Raw genomic sequence first — 22384 nt, 5'->3', positions numbered from 1 at the left:
CTTCTGCCAGAACCTCGTATCCTACCTTCCAAACTTTACAGAAGCTCTCCTGCGAACCTTGCAGAACTAGCACTCCTGAAAGAAAGGATATTGCGGAGATATGGCTTAGCCACAGCCTGGGGCATGTTTCCAGAATGAGATTTTCACTCTGCAGCGGAGTGTGCGCTGATATGAAACTTCCTGGCAGATTAAGACTGTGTGCCCGACCGAGACTCGAACTCGGGACCTTTGCCTTTCGCGGGCAAGTGCTCTACCAACTGAGCTACCGAAGGTAGGAGACGAGGTTCTGGCAGAAGTAAAGCTGTGAGTACCGGGCGTGAGTCGTGCTTCGGTAGCTCAGTTGGTAGAGCACTTGCCCGCGAAAGGCAAAGGTCCCGAGTTCGAGTCTCGGTCGGGCACACAGTCTGAATCTGCCAGGAAGTTTCATATCAGCGCACACTCCGCTGCAGAGTGAAAATCTCATTCTGTAATCATATTTGTTTGTACAACTGTTGTTGTTCATACTCAAAATTTTATGGAGTTGCATGAACAAACCTCAAATGCCAGGACCAACGATTTCACAGGCATACCTTGTCACAGAAAGACACAGCACAACGAATAATAGAAAGTACAGACGGAAAAGGACCATTTAACAGTGGTGTTGTGATGCTAAACCGAGTCTAACTACAGTGAATTGAAATACAGATTATGCGATGTAACACCTACATTGGAAACAGATTCTGTCATAGCTGCAACAGACACTTACTCGTGTTCTGCAATCGAAGAAGAAACACTGCAGTTTCTTCCATCATTTTTACTGCCTTTTTTTTCTGTCCCTTATCCCAACCTCCCAATCGTCAGTTGAGATGGAGGTGACGAGGATGAATGAGGAATAGAAAATTGAGAAGTCGTCTACAAATAAGGAACTACGCAATGTATTCCTTACAGTGAATGTAATGCTGTTGTACAGCTGCTTGACGTTCGTTTGTTTTATTTGGCCTCCAGAGTCCGTATTCTATTTAGTCATCGAAAACACATGTTTACATAGAATACATAATTGTACAGAGAAAATACATAGATGCTTATTTACAAAACTGAAAGCTCAAGCTGTCAATTTTTCCCACAGCAAATTTTAAACAAATAGAATGGCAAATTACTAGCCATATTTATGTTATCAACTTACACTGTTTCCTAAATTAAGTGTTACAGATAAATGATAATATTAGTCCTATATATTTTTCCCTACAGTCTTAAGTAAATTGTCAATATATAGGCGAATGTCTTTAGAAACCGAAAGAAAAGACGCTCTTTGGGGGAGGAGATAACACATACTCATGAAAGTTTTCACAAATTCAGATCGTTCATTGTCAAATTTGGAACACGAAAACAAGGTGTGGTGTGCATCAGGTTCTGACTCGGAATCATTCTCACATGCAGGGGAATCGTAAATGTTGATTCTCTACACATGTACAGGAAAAAAGGCACGGCTGAAGAGGAGTCGATGATGGTGGAAATCCTAGATAGGTCCAAATGAGTCTTGAAAAACCACAGTCTTGTAGCTATTTGAGATTGTAATGTCGCATAATATCTACCTTTCGTTTGTTGGGACGCATTCCACATCTCCTGCCAGTGCTGTTTTCCGTGGCTCTAGAATTCACGTAAGCAGTCTGTGTACGGTAATTTCAAATCGAAAACAATTATTGTTGATGCATCTTACTTTGCTAAGACATCAACTTCTTCGTTATCGCGAACGCCTGCCTGGGAATGCAACTGCACTAGAATGATTGTCTGCCCACTCCGTTTACAGCGAATACATTCCAGTGTCACATCCAAAAGATAGCGGTTGGTTACTTTATTCCATCTTTGGTGTTGAATACTTTTAAGAACACTCTGGGAGTCCGACGGGATTAATATCTGTAACAAGGAAGTTGAGATACAAATATAATTTCTTTCAAAATTGCCACGCTCACCGCCGTAAGAACTATAACACTTTCAGGCAGTTTGTAGGCTTTACTGATTTCGATCTCAGGTCATATAAAACTACATCGAGTATACTACTCTTATAGAATTTCGGACGCATCAGTGTACATACAAACATAACCAGGCTACTAAGTTTCAATGAGACAATTAAATCTGCAACTTACGTTAAGCGAGCTTGTCATGTCATAATAATATGGCTGAAATATGGCAGCTGAGTATGTCTAGATCATATTGAAATAAAAGCAAATGTGGGAAACATCGCACAGAATGTATGACACGATACCAAGGATCAAAGCTCATGCAGATGACCGAAATTTTAGTTCTGCTGTTGGAGACATGGCGTAATTTGTATATTCAGTCTCTTCTCTTGCACAGAGAACTTTCCATGAAGGCCATTCCTTGAAGGAAAAGTTTATCTGACATCATTTCACTTCTAATGCTTTAGGACATCTCTCCTTCCTCCACTAAAAGAGCAGTTGTAGGCACTGAACGCGTGACACCATGGCAGGTACGAATGGCTCTGAACTGCAGAGTATCTAACTTGGGGAGGTAAATCTTAGGCGCATTATGATGCAGCACACAACCATAGAGCTATCTAGATCGACGTTAGCTACACCGCTTTCTTGACGGAAACGATATGATACGGTATCTCCAAATATGTTAAGATATACCAAAATGCCGTATCTACGGAAATCTTTACTACTTTTGCTGCAGTTTATGGTGCAGTGCGTACCCATCAAAGACAACGCTCAAATCTGGTACGGCAGCAAATAAAAGTGTAATGTAGGGTATGGGATATTATAGCACGATTGCGAGCACAGCGCAATCACACGAGAGTTACGCTGGGTTGCAAACCTGCAGGGGCGCTAGACATCGCGGGAGCAGTAACCTCTACGACAGCGCCTATGGCGATTTAGCAAACGGGCACAAGTAGTTCTTTCTCAGCAAACTGCCCGACAAGCAGGAGCTACGAATCTTTCTCTAGGATTCGTCAGTGACTGAAGTACTGGAATTGCAGTGATTTATGCAAAATTAGTGAAATCGTTTCTTCTCGCCATTTGGACAGCATACAGATTTTATCCGTCTGTTGCACAACTTCCACGATTTTGCGGTTCTCGCCTGATTTTAATTGCTGATTGAAATCGTGATATCACAAGTTTCATTGCTTCCACAGAGCACGAGACAGTGCGGCAAGTGGGCGTGTGTCAACACGACTAATTGCTCTTCTACGATCATAATCGCGCATGAGGCCCCTTTTAGACAACCTCTTCTAAGATTGTTCACTGTATGCACCGATGCTGCACTACATCAAATAACCGTTTTTATTCTCGTGGCTTTACGACCACTATTTAAGCTGTGACAGAAATTTACTTGTACCTTTAAGGGAGAACTAGATAGACCGTGATAGAATTTTATGTGTACCTTTAAGGGAGAATGCTCTCTTGTGATTTCTCACAAGTGTATTTAGTTTACTGATTCCTTGTTACCTAGCAACAGCTAATCAATATAGCTCATGTAGTAAATTATGCAGTAAGAGGGAAAAGGGGCATATGTTTAGTCTAACCACGGAACGATCTGATGTTTTACATGTACGCGAAGGTTTGACATGTATGTTATGGGCCAGGAAAGAGATAGAGATCTAGCTCACGTTTTTGAATTGGTATTCCAACATTCAGTCACGTGAATCATCAAACCATCATATTTTAATTAAAAATTATTTGTAGCACCAATTTTTTTAAAGAATATGATAGCAACTGTAATACCTTGCGTAGAGCAAGTAGCGCGGTAATTGGTAGTCTCTTCAACCCGTTGTTTCCGTTGCGCGCGCAAGTGCATGTGTGTGTGTGTGTGTGTGTGTGTGTGTGTGTGTGTGTGTGTGTGTGAAAGAGAGAGAGAGAGAGAGAGAGAGAGAGAGAGAGAGAGAGAGGGAGAGAGAGAGCAAGGGGAGGGGGAAGGAGGGGAGAGAGAAAAAGAGAGAGAGAGAGAGAGGCGCGAGGGATATGGTGTAGGCAGTTGCTGCGCAGTGAATCGAGCAATGTAATTTAACTTCCGCAGTGGAAAACGGATAGCGGGTAACTGCATCGCGGAGCTAATGAAATGTTTAACGCAATCCCGGTAGCAACTCTCTAAAAAACAATGCGCGGTCCAAGCCGGTGAATTCCCCGGTTGTATTTTACTGACACAGATAGGGATCTTACGGATCAGGGGCTCTCCATCAGAAAGTGTGCAGCCAATGGCTGGGGGTCGTGATTTTCGTATCTCAACTGTTGGCTCTCTCACTTCATACTAGAAAATACCGCTAAATTCACATAATTACTTAATTATAGTCTGGGTTCTTTCGCTCTTTTTTTTTGACAAATCTGTTTCTTCTCCGCATTTAATTCCGTGTATATTACTGTTATACATTTCTGTTAGAAGTTGTTCTCATATTCGGCAAGAATGTTATGAGAAACTGCTTAACACTTTATTAATTACACAGTCATTGAATTCTGTCCAGGATCGGTGGGCGACGAACTTCGTAACCCTCGCAAAAAGCGCCTCACAACTCCAACCGCACGTGCACGCCGCCAGCGGCTCCGGCCTGACCACGCCCCACGGAGACTTCCTCGCTGCTCTCCCCCAACCGACCGACCGCCACACACAACACACCCGAAAAATATATCCACCACACCGAAGATAGTACAGCAGTACTAGTATCGATACACGCTGCTGCTTCCACTCACGGAGAGAAGACGGCAACGTATGACGGTAATCGAAGAAGAAATAAGACACGACTGTACTGCAACTGATGATTAAAAACAAGGCATGACGCGAGCCAGCCACGCCTCAGAGCTCTTTGAGCTACGCACGTACACTGACAGCTGTGTGACACGTTGCATTGTCCTCCTGGTAGATGCCATCGCGCCGAGGAAAACCAAAAAGACATGTACGGGTCGGCATAGCCCCAAGGATAGATGCCTACTTGCGTTGATCAATTGTGCCTTCAAAATGACGAGATCGCATAGGCAATGCCACGAAAGCATTCCCCAGACTATAACGCTCCCTTCACCGCCTCGACCCTTACGACGATTATTGCAGGGTGTTTGCTTTCAATCCGATGGAACATAAAATTCAGTTCATGTGAAAAGGCCACCTATCGCCACTCAATGCGCGTCCAGTTGCTGTACTGGAATGGGAATTCCAGCCTTCGCCACTGGTGAACAACAGTCACGAGGGTGCATGTATAAGGCGCCAGCTGCGAAGGCCCATACAAAGCAAACGTTCGCTGAACGGTCGCTGAGGAGACGCTGTTAAAGTGCGCGTCATTTACGACGGCGGCTGAGATTAGGTTCGTTCTGCGCATCTGACATCACAAAACACAGTCAGCCAATGAACAGAGAACGACGTTGCCAGAGCTCGACTGCAGTGCAGAGCACGAACGAGTGTCTTCAGTTTCAGAAACGTTCAGTCATAAATAAAGTAATTGAACAGAAGCAATGTCTTGATAGCAGACTTTCTTGTATAGAAAGTTTGGAAAAAGCATTCTTTATACCAATTGCTTCATATTCTATTAATTAATTAAACCAAACAAGCAATATGATGTGTTGGCAGAAGAGCCAACACCGTATAGCTAGAGGAGGCCGAAATGCACGCGTTGAAGCTCACGCAGGCTGGCGTGAGGTCTCGAAAATGACAAGGAATTATAGTAGCCAAAAATAGTACATAGCTACTGTAATACTTAACTTTAATCCATAATTGTTGTACATCGCTCTTGATGATACATAAGTGCAATCTCAATATACACTGGTAATGGCGCCTTGCTAGGTCGTAGCAAATGACATAGCTGAAGGCTACGCTAACTATCGTCTCGGCAAATGAGAGCGTATTTGTCAGTGTAGCTTCGCTAGCAAAGTCGGCTGTACAACTGGGGCGAGTGCTAGGATCTGTGTCTAGACCTGCCGTGTGGCGGCGCTCGGTCTGCAATCACTGACAGTGGCGACACGCGGGTCCGACGTATACTAATGGACCGCGGCCGATTTAAAGGCTACCACCTAGCAAGTGTGGTGTCTGGCGGTGACACCACACAATAAGCCTCCTAATTCAGGCGATAACAAGGAAAGGTGTTTGTATCATTCTCACTAACCGCTTTTTCGCAATAAGGAACAGCGGTAATTGTTTATTTCTATTATAATTCGACGAATTTTTGTCGGTATTTTGCATGATGTTTTGAAGTCCTCCAGGAAGGATGTTGAATGATGAGTTGTGTTAGCGTAATGGGTAATGTGTTTGGCTGCTAAGTCAAAAGTTCTGAGTTCAAACCTTATTTGGTGCTTCATATTTTCTTTATTTAAAAACAATATGAAAGTGTCTTACTTCATGAATTTTATTCGTTTGAATGAAATTTTTTGAAATTTCTAGTGGCAACTAAAATCGACCATACGGAAAGTATACACTATGGACTTTACCTCTGCAAACTCTTCAAAATTTCGTGCAATGGTTTACTACATTTAATGCTGCACAATAACTGCGTTGAACATCGAAACAAAATTAAGTCATTTATGGGGGGAAGGTATCAGTCAAGAATACGAGTAAAAATCAAATTTTTGGGCCAAATAGTTTTTGTGAAATCGAATGATAAGTGTGTCAAAGCAGTCGGAACACCATGTGTCTGCACAGGCGAGCAGTGCAGTGATGACACGTCTCTGTAGCAGCGAAAGGGTTAATGCGGCCGTGGTGGCTTTACTTCATAAACTGTGCGCTCCCCCCTAAACGTAAGTTTGCGAACTATACTATACTATGGCACTGCTTCTCTTGGCGCGTGCAACTGGCAACGCAGCAATCTCCCGCGTCTGGGCGGGCATGCGCGAACCGCCAAGATAAAAGAATTGAACTATAGTAGCCCCTTGGTTTATCTGGGTCGTCAGCTGCTCAACAGCCGCACGTCTACTCGCCCATACACATCTCAGCAGCGCCGTTCGCTTCTGTCATCAGTGGTCCGTGGAGCAACACAGTTGCCTCGGTGCCGGTTTTGGACAGCACCATTTTGCCATAGTACTTTAACCACGGCGGCACGCGCACAGTTTACAAAACTAGCCGTTTCCGAAATGCTTTCACCCTTGGCCCGAAAAAGCTTCAGACCGTCTGGGAAGTCGCTCCGTTTCCACAATACGACAACGACTGCACTGTTTTCTGCGTCCCGCTCACGCTCCACTGTTAGTCTTGCTACCTGCCGCCTGTGAGTGGTTATTGCACGTTGGCGTTGAACACAGGCGGTGGTCACATTCGTGTGACTGGACCATGCAACTTTAATGTGTCACCGAGCGAGGTGGCGCAGTGATACGGAACTGCACACGTTTTCAGTTGAACAGCGGTTCAAATGCTCCTCCGAACGTTGAGGTCCTGGTATTCCGTGATTTCCCTAAATCGCAGAAAGTGAAGTCCGGGATGGTTCCAGTGTAAATAAGCGGAGATTTTCTTTCTCATGCCTCCCCAACCCTTTCTCGTTCTCCGACTCTAATGACCTAGCTGTCGACGGGACGTAAACTTCTAATCCTTTCTTTTAGTTGCTCTTCATCGTTTCCGGAATGGGACACAGCTGGGCGATGTCATATGCACCATGTTTGGCGTTTTATTAGTCCCGTCTTTTATTCACGCCCAACGTTTATTTTTTAACCTCGGTATACGTAGCAAAAGTAAGGCCACAATCACAGACGAGGTCAACTCCTCTTAAGACCAACAAATCGAAAATAAATCCCAGAATAACTATTCAACCGTGGATGCTCCATATCTGTCTGTCTGTGACTGATCACGGAATCCCTCACTAAGGAAAGAAACAAAATAAACTCACAAAAACCATAGGACTCGCTGAAAACTATAACAAACCAAATCTATTATGTGTATGTGTGTCATCGCGCATCGCTAGCGGTGAGACTGCTACAGGGAAGTCATAATAAAACTATCGAAGACGACCAATAAATAAGCTGATTACATATTTTTCGGGTTCGTTAGGCTGCTTAGTGAGTTTTAAAGAGAAGCAAACAAAATTACTCTGAGTGAACCTGTGTTTTGCACAGATTGGCCTTACAGACTACACGCTGCTGAGGACGCGAGCAAAATTCAAGTGAGTCTCAGACGCTTCCGCTTCTTGAGAAAAAGGGATTATGTTTGGTTTGTGGGCCGCTCAACTGCGCGATCTTCAGCGCCCGTACAAAATTCCAATCTTTACACAGTCCAGCGTGTGTGTGTGTGTGTGTGTGTGTGTGTGTGTGTGTGTGTGAAATCTTATGGGACTTAATTACTAAGGTCATCAGTCCCTAAGCTTACGCACTACTTAACCTAAATTATCCTACACACACACACACACACACACACACACACACACACACACACACACACCCATGCCCGAGGGAGAACTCGACCCTCCTCCGGGACCAGCCGCACAGTCCGCGACTGCAGCGCCCTAGACCACTCGGCTAATCCCGCGCGGCACACAGTCCAGTCTAGCCACTTTGATAAATGATGATGAAATGATGAGGACAACACAAACACCCAGTCTTCGGGCAGAAAAAATCCCCAACCGGGCCGCGAATCGAACCCGGGATCCCATGAACAAGGGGCAGCAACGCTAGCGACTAGACAACGAGCAGTGGACTGAGAGATAGGGAATGACAGTCTCGTAGATAACACGAGTATTCACTATATGTTACTACAGGAAACAGGTAAGCACACATACATGTAACTGTAACATAACGCAGGCTTCATTGGTTTCCTGTCATCCATTTATATGCAAATTAAATTCTGACTGTATAAAAAAGATATGATTGGGTCCACAATGACGTAATACCTGGCAGGTGATCGGCTTTTATGACACCGTGCGTCAGACGGCCGTTACTTGCTGTGCTTGATTCACTTCTTACGTTTAAAAGACGACTTCGAAAGTTAGACAATATTGGCACTGAGCACTATGGGACTTAACTTCTGAGGTCATCAGTCCCCTAGAACTTAGAACTACTTAAACCTAACTAACCTAAGGGCAACACACACATCCATGCCCGAGGCAGGATTCGAACCTGCGATCGTAGCGGTCGCGCGGTTCCAGACTGTAGCGCCTAGAACCGCTCGGCCACTCCGGCCGGCTAGATAATATTCAGCAACGGAAATTTTTGTAAGATACATTTCACCAAAGGGAGAAAGATTATGATCATGAAACGGCAACCTACCTGGAACAAAAGTAAGCTGTGTAATAAGGATGGAAAAACCGCCTGCTTAAAACCGACATCAATATTTCAGTTCTGAATAACCGGGATTTTTCGATACTTGCTCTCTGTTATAACAGATGTTTTTCACTTTTTACTAAAAACCAGGTAAAAGACCGGCGTATCAATTTGCCATTGCGTCAGTCTTTCTTGTTTTTAAATAAAACTGTTTTTGCGAACAAGTAATGTTTATTTGAAAAATTTTCATTAATTTGAAGTATTGGATTATTATAGAAAATGGGAAAGGCGATCAATACCAGCCTAATATTAATAAGAATGTCCACAGTTAGAAACTATTAGCAGCAAACACAAGTCATAAGAATCGGTACAGCTTCGCTGAGACAATAATGTACCTTTTGCCGTATGGCACAACCTATTAAACGGTACCGATTAGGTGCACTGTCTATACGGTAACTTCTCGTTATGGTCCGCGGGCATCAATTTTTTGGCAGAAAGACACGATCCCTAGTTTGGAAGTATTTTACCGCGTGCGTTCGCAGTGAAGTACAATGCTCCATTTGCTTTAATAGATTAAAAACTGGAGGAGGCACAACAATGTAAGGGGAAAACCTTCACAATATCCCTTTGAAGAGAGGGTAATTTTGGTTGATATGCCTACAATTTCATTGACATGTTATAAACTAAGGATAATAACTGAGCCGTTAATTTTGTGGTGGCTTCAGGTCGAAAATTTGATACCATCCAACAGTGACGATGCAGGAAAGACATGAGGCTGGGCTCTCTCGCTCTCGCCATCTCTTCACCTCCGCCATCTTTAGTGGAGACACTGAGACCAATTTCTGCCACAGCCTCAACCTCATGTCGAAAGAGATCTCCTAGTCCTCCATCTTCATTAGAAGTTTTAAGTCTTTGATCGAAGTAAATGTTTATTGCAATTAAAAAAAACGAAAATTGGTTATTTCAGAAGCCAGTTATTTTAAGCGGATTTTACAGTCCATTTAAACGGGAAACGAAATCCGCTTCAGCGATGACCAGCATCCCTAACGTGTGATTAACTTAGTGGTCAGTAGACTGGCCATTGCAGATATTTTCGTAATCACTACGTTCAAAATCCTGTTCATATTCACACGAAATCATAAAAACACACAACTTTTTCGAAGTAAACAGAGTTCATTTCCTATAAACGTCCTCAGCTGTTAAGGATGGTTCATATATAACTACGTATTAAAAGCACAGAGAGTGCAATGAATAGACTACTTACATGGAAGTAAAAGTTACCGATCATATTACGTCTAATAGTATAATTATATTACCGATTTTTTCTAAACTGGACGTGCTTCCGTAATGTACACAATTTTTCGAGCTTCAGAGTCAGTTAATAATAGTATTTTCCATTAAACAGACTACACATAGTAAGTAGATAAAGAGGCTGAATGTCCTGTTGGTATTTCATGAAAGTTGTCCTTGTTTCTAAACATTATTTCATGACCTCTTGACAAAGGAGTGCTGATATTTTACGAAAAAATTCAATCCAATACATTTCTTTAACTTTGTGAGAAGCGTTTCAGAAGGCAACAGTATACTGAACGTTATGCTCAGATTAATGATAACTGTTACAGATCCTTGGCAACGGCCTTGTCGCAGTGGATGCACCGGTTCCCGTCAGATCACCGAAGTTAAGCGCTGTCGGGCGTGGCCGGTACTTGGAGGGGTGACCATCTGGGCCGCCATGAGCTGTTGCCATTTTTCGGGGTGCACTCAGCCTCGTGATGCCAATTGAGAAGCTACTCGACCGAATAGCTGCAGCTCCGGTCACAGAAAACCATCATAACGACTGGGAGAGCGGTGTGCTGACGACAAGACCCTCCTATCCGCATCCTCATTGAGGGTGATACGGCGGTCGGATGGTCCCGATGAGCCACTTGTGGCCTGACGACGGAGCGCTATTACAGATCCTTGCATTTTCTCTCCAGACTGCTGTAAATTATATTTTTATTTTATTTCATCTGAATCCTTTTTTTACCTGTGCTCGGGGTTCTGTCGACAAATATAGAATCTTATTGGACACTGACAATTTGATGAAAATGTTAAAGACAAATTTTCAGGCAGAAAAATGAAGTGGACCTTTTCCTTTTTTTTAACCTGATGGATTGGAAACCCCCTCCCCCGTCCTACCCAATCCCCGACTCTCACCCGCTCACCCTCTCTCTCTCTCTCTCTCTCTCTCTCTCTCTCTCTCTCTCTCTCTCGACTAATGTCTTGACCAGTGCGCCGCGCGGAGTGGACGCGCGGTTTGAGGCGCCATGATAAGGAGTGCGCGGCCGCTCCCGCCGGAGGTTAGAGTCCTCCCTCGGACATGGGTGGCTGTGTTGTTCTTAGTATAAGTTAGTTTAAGTAGTGGGTAAGTCTACGGACCGATGACCTCAGCAGTTTGGTCCCTTAGGAATTCACACACATTTGAACATTTTGAACTTGACTATTGTATTCCGCTTCTCGTCAGCCGAAACAATCACCAAATTATTGGCCAATAAATGAAAATACGATCTCCGTCCGGCGATACAGATTAAAGTTTTCCGTGGTCGCTTCTCCAAAAGGTAGGACAGAGTTCCTTCACGAATCCAAGCTAATACACCGTACCTAAAGACGGTACGGGTACGTAAAACCACAATGTTTCTTCCTGTTTTTCGAATGCTGCGCTCTCCGTCCAGAACTTCGCCGCAACCCAGAAGAGCTCTCGTATGCAATACTAGTATCTCCCACAAAGTATGCGATTAAACAACTCAATCAAATGTCCCACAGTGCGCCATAGGCTCCCAAAACACGTCGCTGCATTGAGTGTCTAATGGAATGCTGCCACGCGCATCTGGCAGATGACGAATGAAGCGAATGGACCAAACGAACCGACAAAGGAAATGATATGTAAACGAAGTGTTATCCGAAGCTGTGAAGGTAACTTGTCTTTGAGGAATTAGCAATATGCCATCAGGAAAGAAACGGGGTTCTGGGGCATTCGAGTGGCTGAATCAGCAGTCGAGATTGGGTGAGGCAGCTGGAAGAATAATTCGACGCGAACTATTCCTCTTCCAGTTTCTGGCATACTAAAGGAGCGGGTGGAGTAATAAGACAGGCTGCAAACAAGGGGTGCGACGCCTTCACCATCCGCAACATCAAAGGCATTTGTCGGCTGTCTGGGCACAGGCAGACATATTAATTCGCGGCCCGCGACGAGAAGCGCGGAAAGAACGACCGGTGGGGGCGGAACAGGGAGACAGGGCGCTGAGGAACGGCCACTTCTTACTGCGCTTGTCTCGCTGCTCCGCCCTACTCAGTCCTCAGCTAGCACGTCGCAAGAAGTAAGAGAGAGTGAGAATGGTAGACTGACCGAAACCGATACGCTTCTTCTGGCAGATGCAGAGTTTGTCGTATCAGGGCAGCGAAAGCGAAAGGCAAATTAATAACAGCCTCGTTTACCCACTTCTGTTACAACTAAACGTTCAATATTTCTCCTGTCTCAACATCGCAGCAAATTTCGGTCACTGCGTAAACAGCAGTCTTGGTAAAATATGGAGCATTAAAAGTTCTAAGGCTGGTTCTGAAACAGGATTTGCACAGCCTGTTTCAAATCACTGAAAGCTGTACGGTGGTTTTGAACAAAACGTTCCGCCAACAGCACTCTTAGTCTGATCACTATGCAGCGTTACTTCTTCGTATTTGCCATTATCTTATAGTATATCACTCATAAAGTTACATGCTTGGTGCATTCCAGAGCAGTTACTGTGTTGAGGTTGCGGTATTAACCGCTGGTCGTTCATTTTCATCTTTGACTTCATTCAGTTGTCCGGAATCATAAATGAAAAACACTTAATGTATGGCCGGCCGCTGAGGCCGAGGGGATCTATGCGCTTCAGTCCGAAACCGCGCTGCTGCTACGGTCGCAGGTTCGAATCCTGCCTCGGCCATGAATGTGTGTGATGTCCTTAGGTTAGCTAGGTTTAAGTAGTTCTGAGTCTAGGGGACTGATGACCTCAGATGTTAAGTTATATAGTGCTCAGGGCCATATGAACCATTTTTGAATTAATGTATGAACATTCCCTCATAAAACGCGAGTCTTGTAGACCATTCTGTAGAGACGTGTACTTCAATGAAAAGTACGAGTTAGGCTATTTTCTTAATGTCTGATTCAAAATTGTTCGACTGATTACTCCAAGAGAAGAAAAAAAATGATTTTCATCCTTTACAGTGATTTAACAAAACATTTATCTTTGGTGTTGGTCTGAACTGGTATTTGACACACATCCGGATAATATAATGCAAATATTTACGTGATCTAGTCATGACTGTCAGCTAGTGGTAAAATGTTACAGAGCCTGCAGAAACTTCGGTAGCGATTTTTTCCCTTCGTTCATTGCGCAGTGCTAAACTCTGCACCAGCCACTGAAATAAGAAGCTCTTTTACTGAAGAAAAAGTAAATGCCACACAATTAATTAATAATTTTCAAAGTTTTTCAGATATATAAAATAATTGGTAAAGAATTATTATAACTGGCGGAGAGCATAAGTAAGCACATAATTCTCAACTAAGAATTTCGTTTCAGTCAATGATAAAATATTTCCATGAGGCTCCCAAGTCTACCGGTACAGCCATGAAGTACTTTATGAGAGAACTGACTGAAATGAACTTTATTGTTAGCTTTATTTTAGCAGACTATGCCTTTCTTTTACAGAAAAATATTACATTAGTATTTTAGTATCTGTTTATTTGATTCCATGTGTATTATAGCCATGAGATTTTATTGTGACGATGGGTCTGGCTGCCACATCACTGTTGATCGTTTAGTAGCACGCAGGGTTCAAAATGGTTCACATGGCTCTAAGCACTATGGGACTTAACATCTGAGGTCAGCAGTCCCCGAGTCTTAAAACGACTTAAACCTAACTAACCTAAGGACATCACACACATCCATGCACGGGGCAGGATTCGAACCTGCGACCGTAGCAGCACGCAGGGTTCAACAAAATGTTATACCTACGGACGTGAGCAATGTAACATTTGACTTTACGTCTTGTTTTTTCGTGTATATTTGATTGTATGTCATCTGCAGTGCTATACGCTAAAAAATACAGGTTGTTTGGGCTATAGGTGGAGATTTTGATAAAACTGGTACCTTAATATGTACCCACTTTCTTCTCTGCATCCAACTGTCTTTCCAGAAGCACATCACATAATTTACAGCCTGATGTGTTCTGCATGGTCATAACTGCGCCACGAAGTGGGCTATACCTGTCAGTATAGACTACGCGTTTTGCATCCACACGTCCTCATTTTAATACCTGACCTACTGCCCAGTCGAAAATAAACATTAATGGCTTGTTTGTGCGAATCTTACTTGGATGTACTAACCAACCTAAATACATACTACTTTTAATAGTTATAATAATTATCTGGAAATGAAGTAAATACTAATTTAATGTTGTTTAGTGTGCTGTCATCAGTTATCAACTGAAATATCTTCACTTTTATCTCTTGCATCCTGTATAAGTTTATTCTATGGTAGTGTTCAACGATTCCTCAACTTCCAAATTACATGACCCTGAGCGCCAGATAAACAAGTGACGATTTACACAGACACTGGTTAGACACCACTTCATTCAATTTCTCTGCAACAACAACCCAGAAACTTCACATGGCTATCTGAAGCTACTTGGAGACCCAAACTAGAGACCTATTCGAATTGGAAAAATGCTACAGCACCAAACAACTAGCTTAGAGTTGCACTCTACCAAAACAAGAGTTCCGTAGTTTTGATACAATACATAAATGAAGTAGTAAAGGTTATGGTTACCGATAGTATTGCTACGGAAAGAAGCATAATGGAATGTGTGAGAGAAAAACTGGGAGCTGACAAAATTCTCTATGTTGTTTGTTTGTTTGTTTCTTTGTTTTGCATATAATTACAACCACACATCGTTCAGTGTTTATCTATTGTGTATTTTATATCCTTAAAAATTATAAATTGCATTTTACTAGTAATAAAAATTAGTTGATCGTGTAACTTCTGCACTTCTTTGTAACCAAATCCACTGATTTTGACGCAAATACAGTTCACATGCACAAATATAAAAAAAAAACAGCTTACCTGTTGTCGCTATTTTGTACTCAATAGAACGTTCTTAGTCATTATCAGAGGCAGAACTTCCAGTTATTATTCATATGTGAGAATGTTGTTTATGAATAACAGAAAGATGATTTATGTAAGTACTGAAGCGATGTTTGATATGTTTATGTTTTGCGTTTTTTTTATTTTTTTCAGGAAATTGCGTTTTCCAGGACTACATGATAAGCCTGTATTCGGTTTTATTTTCGCTACAACGCCCTTCCGTTCCACGAAACAAATTAGCAATTTTCGAATGAAACCAATTAAACACTGACAATTTCAGTTTGGCTATTACTGTTTATTTTTAATTAACAGACAGGAGGAAAACTATGCATAACAAAAATCTTCCGTACGATACGTGGTCCTTTACATACCCTCATTCAGTTCCTAGGCGGTCATCACTTCCGGTTCCTAGGGGAATCTAGTAACACACTGACTGCGTAAGCAAACAAAGTGATCGAAATAAGGCAACGCGCAATAGGTATGCAACACACCTAATGCGGCAAAGATATTTACTGACCAATGATACCAGGAGAACTACTGTTGTCTACGCCTACTTATGATAATCTATGGTAGTTTTACATCTCTAGACTTGCCTCTTGTACAAGGGCAAATCAGACACACCTTCCACATCGAGCACTGAGCGTGGTTGGCACTAGCCATTGTTAGCAAATGAAGAAAACGGTATAAACATTAATCCTTTCAAAACAACGTTTTCACTAAAATTGAAAGAACTGTTGACTTTTATTTGGCAAGAAAAGAGACATTTTTTTCTTTAAGCCAACACAATCAGGATTCGTACAAAGCGTGTTCTTTCTGTTTGCCATCCATTACCCGTTTCCGATCGTCCCAAAGAAAAATGTTGCAATTAAGAATCAATTAAAATATACGGGGAGGGAGGTTACATTCTGTCTCGTGGGTCAGATTCATTCTATAAGTGTAACAGCGGAGAGAATTAACTCGGTTCCGCCAATAAATGTTTCCGAGTATATCTTCAGAGCCATAAATTGTGTAATTTATGTCGCGCATCGCACGTCGCAAAGAGTGAATGGATTCTGACCGCGAATGGGATTTCGCGGAATGCCGTGGAAGCTCCGAAGACGAAGCCAAAGAAACATTTCACATTACACTCAAGGAACCAAAGTCATAGGAATCGTCTTAATATCGCATCCGATCTCGTTTGGCCCGGCTTCGTGTAGCATACCGTCGTGGCATGGACTCAATAAGTCGTCGAAATTCCCCTGCAGAAATATTGAGCCTTGCTGCCTCTATGGCCGTCCATAGTTGCAAAAGTGTTACCAGTTCATGGTTTTGTGCACGGACAGAGCTCTCGAGTATGTTCCACAAATTTTCGATGGGACTGATGTCGGTCGATCTGGGTTGCCAAATCATTCCCTCGAATTGTCCGGAATGTTCCTCAAACGAATCGCGAACAAAAGCGGCGCACTGTTGTCCATAAAAATTCCATCGTTATTTGGGAACAAATAGCAGATCACAACCAGTTACAGTCAATAATCGGTTCATTTGGACAGATAACCCAATCTATTCGAATGTAAACACAGACCACACCGTTACGGAGCTACCACCAACTTGCACACTGCCTTGCTGACAGATCTGCGTCACACTTGAACCCTACTATCAGCTTTTACCACCTGAACTCGGGACTCATCTGACCAGACCACGGTTTTGCGCTCGTGTAGGGTCCAACCGATATGGTCACGAGCCCAGGAGAGGCTCTGCAGCCTATATCGTGCTATTAGCAAAGGCACTCGGGTCGGCACTGTCCTAACGCATACATTGTCGTGCGTCCGACATTGATTTCTGCGGTTATTTCACGCAATGTTGCTTGTCTGTCAGCACTGACATGTGTATGCAAAAGTTGCCGCTCTCGGTCGTTAAGGGAAGGCTGTCGGCCACTGCGTGTCCGTCATGAGAGGTAATGCCTGAAATTTGGTATTCTCGGCACACTCTTGAGAATGTGGACCTCGGAATAATGTCCCTAACGATTTCCGAAATGGAATGGCCCCTGCTTCTACCTTCAACTACTATTCAGCGTTTAAAGCCTATTAATTTCTGTCGTGTGGCCATGATCACTTCGGAAATCTTTTCACATGAATCACCTGAGTACAAGTGTCAGCTCCGCCAACGCACTGCCCTTTTATAACGTATGTACACGGTACTACCGCCAACTGTATATGTTCATATGGCTATCCCATGACTTTTGTCACCTCAGCGTATATAATATTATTGAAATCTGGTTTCGCAGAACAGAGCGGATCAAGTTTTGGAAATGGGCCAAGATCAGTTACTGTTAGTTACACAAGAACATAGAGCTTTATTCCTCGAAAACACAATGCACAGTTTTCTCTTTAAAACAACAAGAATCAATCCACGGCTGAGGGCCGAAGTAACTTCTCAATAATAAGGTTTAAATAATTCCTTTTAAAAGACAAGCATTCAGAGAAACGGCTGAAGGCCTTACTTAAGTAAAATTAAAATATCTTCTCGGCTAAAGGCCCGAATAATATTTCAGATCAACAAATGAAATTCTTTAAAAGGCAAGCACTTACCAATTTCGGCTAAAAGCCATATTAAGGAAAATTTGAATTAATTCCTCGACTGAAAGCTCAATAATATTCCAACGTAATAAAAAGCATCCTTTAAAGACAAGCATTTACACAATGAAACGGAAAGCCATCATAAGGACTTGAAATATCTTGACGGCTGAAGGCCCAATTATTCAAAACAAGAGAAAGACAGACCTTAAAATAAGCATTTACACAGTGCAGCTGAAGGCCATTTTAAGAATTCAAGATAATTAAAGGGAAACCTTACAGACAGGAATTTACACATTACAGCTGAAAGCTACAGATTAAAAAAAAAACCTGGCTGAAGGCCTAAATACAGAGCAAACAGGAGTTTTAAATAAAACACGGCTGTAGGCCTAATCTTAAAATATTTCACATAAGGTTCGGCTGAAGGCCATATACTGACAGACGAAATCAATACACGGCTGAAGGCCTGGCACAGTACTTGCGACGAACGAAAATCACAATCACAAACAACAGAACAGTGGTGCTCAGAAGTGTTCCAAGGGTCGGCCTGGAGAGGAAACTAACACCAGGTTAGGTGAGACAGGCAGCCAAGCGTAACACTAAATAATCGGGTGGCAGCACGACCTAGGAACGGCTGAAGAACCAACCAATAACTTAAACAACTGTTCTGTCACAACTGACCAACTGGCTACTCCAGTATGCAGACAGCATTCATCTGCTCAGCGGAAATCACAGAAGATAGCTACATCGTAAAACCAATCACCGTTGGAACAACAAGGAGAACCCAAAAGTCGACACACACAGAGTTTCCATAAGCGGACGGCGACCTAATACACGTCGTCCGATGTGACGACCGACCGAACGACCAACCAAGGTCGTCCACACTCAAGTTGTGTGTGTCGGCAACGGTCAGGCGAGTCATGGCTGTCCGGAGCTCACTGTAACTCCATCTCGACTCCTTTGATCTCCGTTCCGAACTCGGAGACACGGCGACGCGGGCACACTGGCTCGGACCCAACCATACAGAGGGAACACTTGCCCACTGGCCGCCGACATCTCTGCACAAGGAAGGAACCGACCTAAGCCCGGCAAGATGACCAACTGACGAGGCCCAGAAACGGCCAAAGACCAAATACACGTCGCCAGATGAGACGACCGATCGATCGACCATCCGACGGTCGTTCCCGCTCCAATCTCCTTCCGTCAGACAGTTCATGTGAGTCGCCAGCGGTCGACGAGTACTGGCTGTCTGGACCTCACTGGCGCTCCGTCCCAACTGAGCTACCGACACACGACGAGCCGGAAATACTAGCGGTCTATGCAAAGATAATACAACAGTGCTCTTATCGATAAGGGCTGCTGCTGCTGCCACTCACGAGCAGGCAAGCCGGAAACGTAGTGACGCCAGAAAATCAAATAAGAAACGAGAAGGCAGTACCGTGAAGACAAGATGACAAGCAATAAACGGCATCAACACCAGCCGCGCACGGCTCAATTATGCCAACGTAAAATTTCTAAATGTCTTTTATACTGTGAGGCCTAAGTCAAAACAAGGCCCCGGGAGTAGACAACATTTCATTAGAACTACTGACGGCCTTGGGAGAGCCAGTCCTGACTAAACTCTATCATCTGGTGAGCAAGATGTATGAGACAGGCGAAATTCCCTCAGACTTCAAGAGGAATATAATAATTCCAATCCCAAAAAAAGCATGTGTTGACAGATATGAAAATTACCGAACTATCAGTTTAATAAGTCACGGCTGCAAAATACTAACACGAATTCTTTACAGACGAATGGAAAAAGTGGTAGAATCCGACCTCGGGGAAGATCAGTTTGGATTCCGTAGAAATATTGGAACACGTGAGGCAATACTGACCCTACAACTTATCTTAGAAGAAAGATTAAGGAAAGGCAAACCTACGTTCCTAGCATTTGTATACTTAGAGAAAGCTTTTGTCAATGTTGACTGGAATACTGTCTATCAAATTCTGAAGGTGGCAGGGGTAAAATACAGGGAGCGAAAGGGTATTTACAATTTGTACAGAAACCTGATGGCGGTTATAAGAGTCGAGGGACATGAAAGGGAAGCAGTGGTTGGGAAGGGAGTGAGACAGGGTTGTAGTCTCTCCCCGATGTTATTCAATCTGTATATTCAGCAAACAGTAAAGGAAAAAACGAAAAGTTCGGAGCAGGTATTAAAATTCACAGAGAAGAAATAAAAACTTTGAGGTTCGCCGATGACATTGTAATTCTGTCAGAGACAGCAAAGGACTTGGAAGAGCAGTTGAACGGAATGGATATTGTCTTGAAAGGAGGGTATGAGATGAATATCAACAAAAGCAAAACGAGGATAATGGAATGTAGTCGAATTAAGTCGGGTGATGCTGAGGGAATTAGATTAGGAAATGATACACTTAAAGTAGTAAAGGAGTTTTGCTACTTGGGGAGCAAAATAACTGATGATGGTCGAAGTAGAGAGGATATAAAATGTAGACTGGCAATGGCAAGGAAAGCGTTTCTGAAGAGAAATTTGTTAACATCGAATATTGATTTACGTGTCAGGAAGTCGTTTCTCAAAGTATTTGTATGGAGTGTAGCCTTGTATGGAAGTGAAACGTGGACGATAAATAGTTTAGACAAGAAGAGAATAGAAGCTTTCGGAATGTGGTGTTACAGAAGAATGCTGAAGATTAGATGGGTAGATCACATAATTAATGAGGAGGTATTGAATAGAATTGTGGAGATGATGAGATTATGGCACAACTTGGCAAGAAGAAGGGACCGGTTGGTAGGACATGTTCTGAGACATCAAGGGATCACCAATTTAGTATTGGAGGGCAGCATGGAGGGTAAAAATCGTAGAGGGAGACCAAGAGATGAATACACTAAGCAGATTCAGAAGGATGTAGGTTGCAGTAGGTACTGGGAGATGAAGAAGCTTGCACAGGATAGAGTAGCATGGAGAGCTGCATCAAACCAGTCTCAGGACTGAAGACCACAACAACAACAACTGTGAACCAAGCTGGCGTAATTGCAGCAAATCGGTAGCCTGCAGCACGCTGGCAGCCGCACGAAATTTCCTTTGCACAGTGCAGGACGCAGTAAATACTGTTGACAGACGCGTGGAATAACGTAGTGCGAAGGCGAAGAAACTCTGAAACGGCCTGTGCCCAAACAGCAGCCGCAGGTAGAAGCGAACAACTAGCGGCGGGGCGCACCGTCTGGGGGACACAACGGGGACCTAGTCGGCCGGCTGCCGCGTGGACACGACAAACAGTTCTCCTGTTTACCTTAGTCCGCCCGCCGCCCTCTGACCTGTGCGCGGTAACGTTAGCCGCCCAGCACACGACCGGGGGGCTCGGCCGGGCGAATAAAAACACTTCCTCACGAGATAAGCTGCAGCCTCGCGCGTTCGCACACAAAAACACACACGCAGACACACATATATACGAGAGCGTGCACGATACGCCGGCTATCGCAGGGGGGAGTTCCCTTTAAAGAGGCGCCGGCGTGTCGGGACAACATACACACAGACAGACTCGGAGAAAAATAATACATTCATTAGCGTAATCGGCCGCGTGGCGGGCAAAATGCGACGCCGCATCTACAGCGAAATGCATGCATTTGTAATAGCGGCCCGTGTCCGACGCCTCATAAAATTTCCATATACATGAATGCATAAACAAGGGACGCCGAGTGGGAGAAGCGTCGGCAGTGGGTGAGGGGGTGGCGCTGGTGTGTCACAGTAACTGTGGTGTGGGTGGCGCCACTGGTGACACACAGACTGATGCGATAACGACTTATAGAACGTGGGTCGAGTGCTCCATCAAACGGGTGCAGTACAGCCGAAATCCCTGGCGTCGGATTTACGCATCCGCACTTTTTCGGTCTTGAGCAGGAGTCTCCACCTCGTAAATCGGAGCTCAGGGTTCAAGTACCGATCGGCCGTAAGTGCGCGATTTATCTGTGTCGCTCCGGGCATCCTACGTAACAGCCATAAGCAGAAATGCACACTACGGTTCTTTAGTTTTGTCACAGTACGTGAATTACGTAGTAGACGATTGTATTGCCGGTAGAACTGGTAGGGAAAGAAAGATAAATGAATGTCTGAAACAGAAAATGGGACCTGACGACTTCTCAAAAGCCGGCCCCGGTGACCGAGCGGTTCTAGGCCCGACAGTCTGGAACCGCGCGACCGCTACGGTCGCAGGTTCGAATCCTGCCTCGGGCATGGATGTGTGTGATGTCCTTAGGGTAGTTAGGTTTAAGTAGTTCTAAGTTCTAGGGGACTGATGACCTCAGATGTTGAGTCCCATAGTGCTCAGAGCCATTTGAACCATTTTTGAACTTCCCAAAAAAAAAAAAAAAAAAGAAAGAAATGTGTGTGAAATCTTATGGGACTTAACTGCTAAGGTCATCAGTCCCTAAGCTTTCACACTACTTAACCTAAATTATCCTAAGGACACACACACACACACACACACACACACACACACACACACACATGCCAGAGTGAGG

At 43.8% G+C, this 22384-nt stretch overlaps 1 pseudogene; it reads left to right on the top strand.

Moving 5' to 3' along the window:
- The first annotated feature begins 10780 nt into the window (after window positions 1–10780).
- Window positions 10781–10898, top strand: LOC126089570 (5S ribosomal RNA; annotated as a pseudogene).
- Window positions 10899–22384: the final 11486 nt, after the last annotated feature.

Source organism: Schistocerca cancellata, chromosome 6, assembly GCF_023864275.1.
Source record: "Schistocerca cancellata isolate TAMUIC-IGC-003103 chromosome 6, iqSchCanc2.1, whole genome shotgun sequence".
Taxonomy (NCBI): Eukaryota; Metazoa; Arthropoda; class Insecta; order Orthoptera; family Acrididae; genus Schistocerca; species Schistocerca cancellata.
This window is presented reverse-complemented; position numbering and strand designations above follow the sequence as displayed.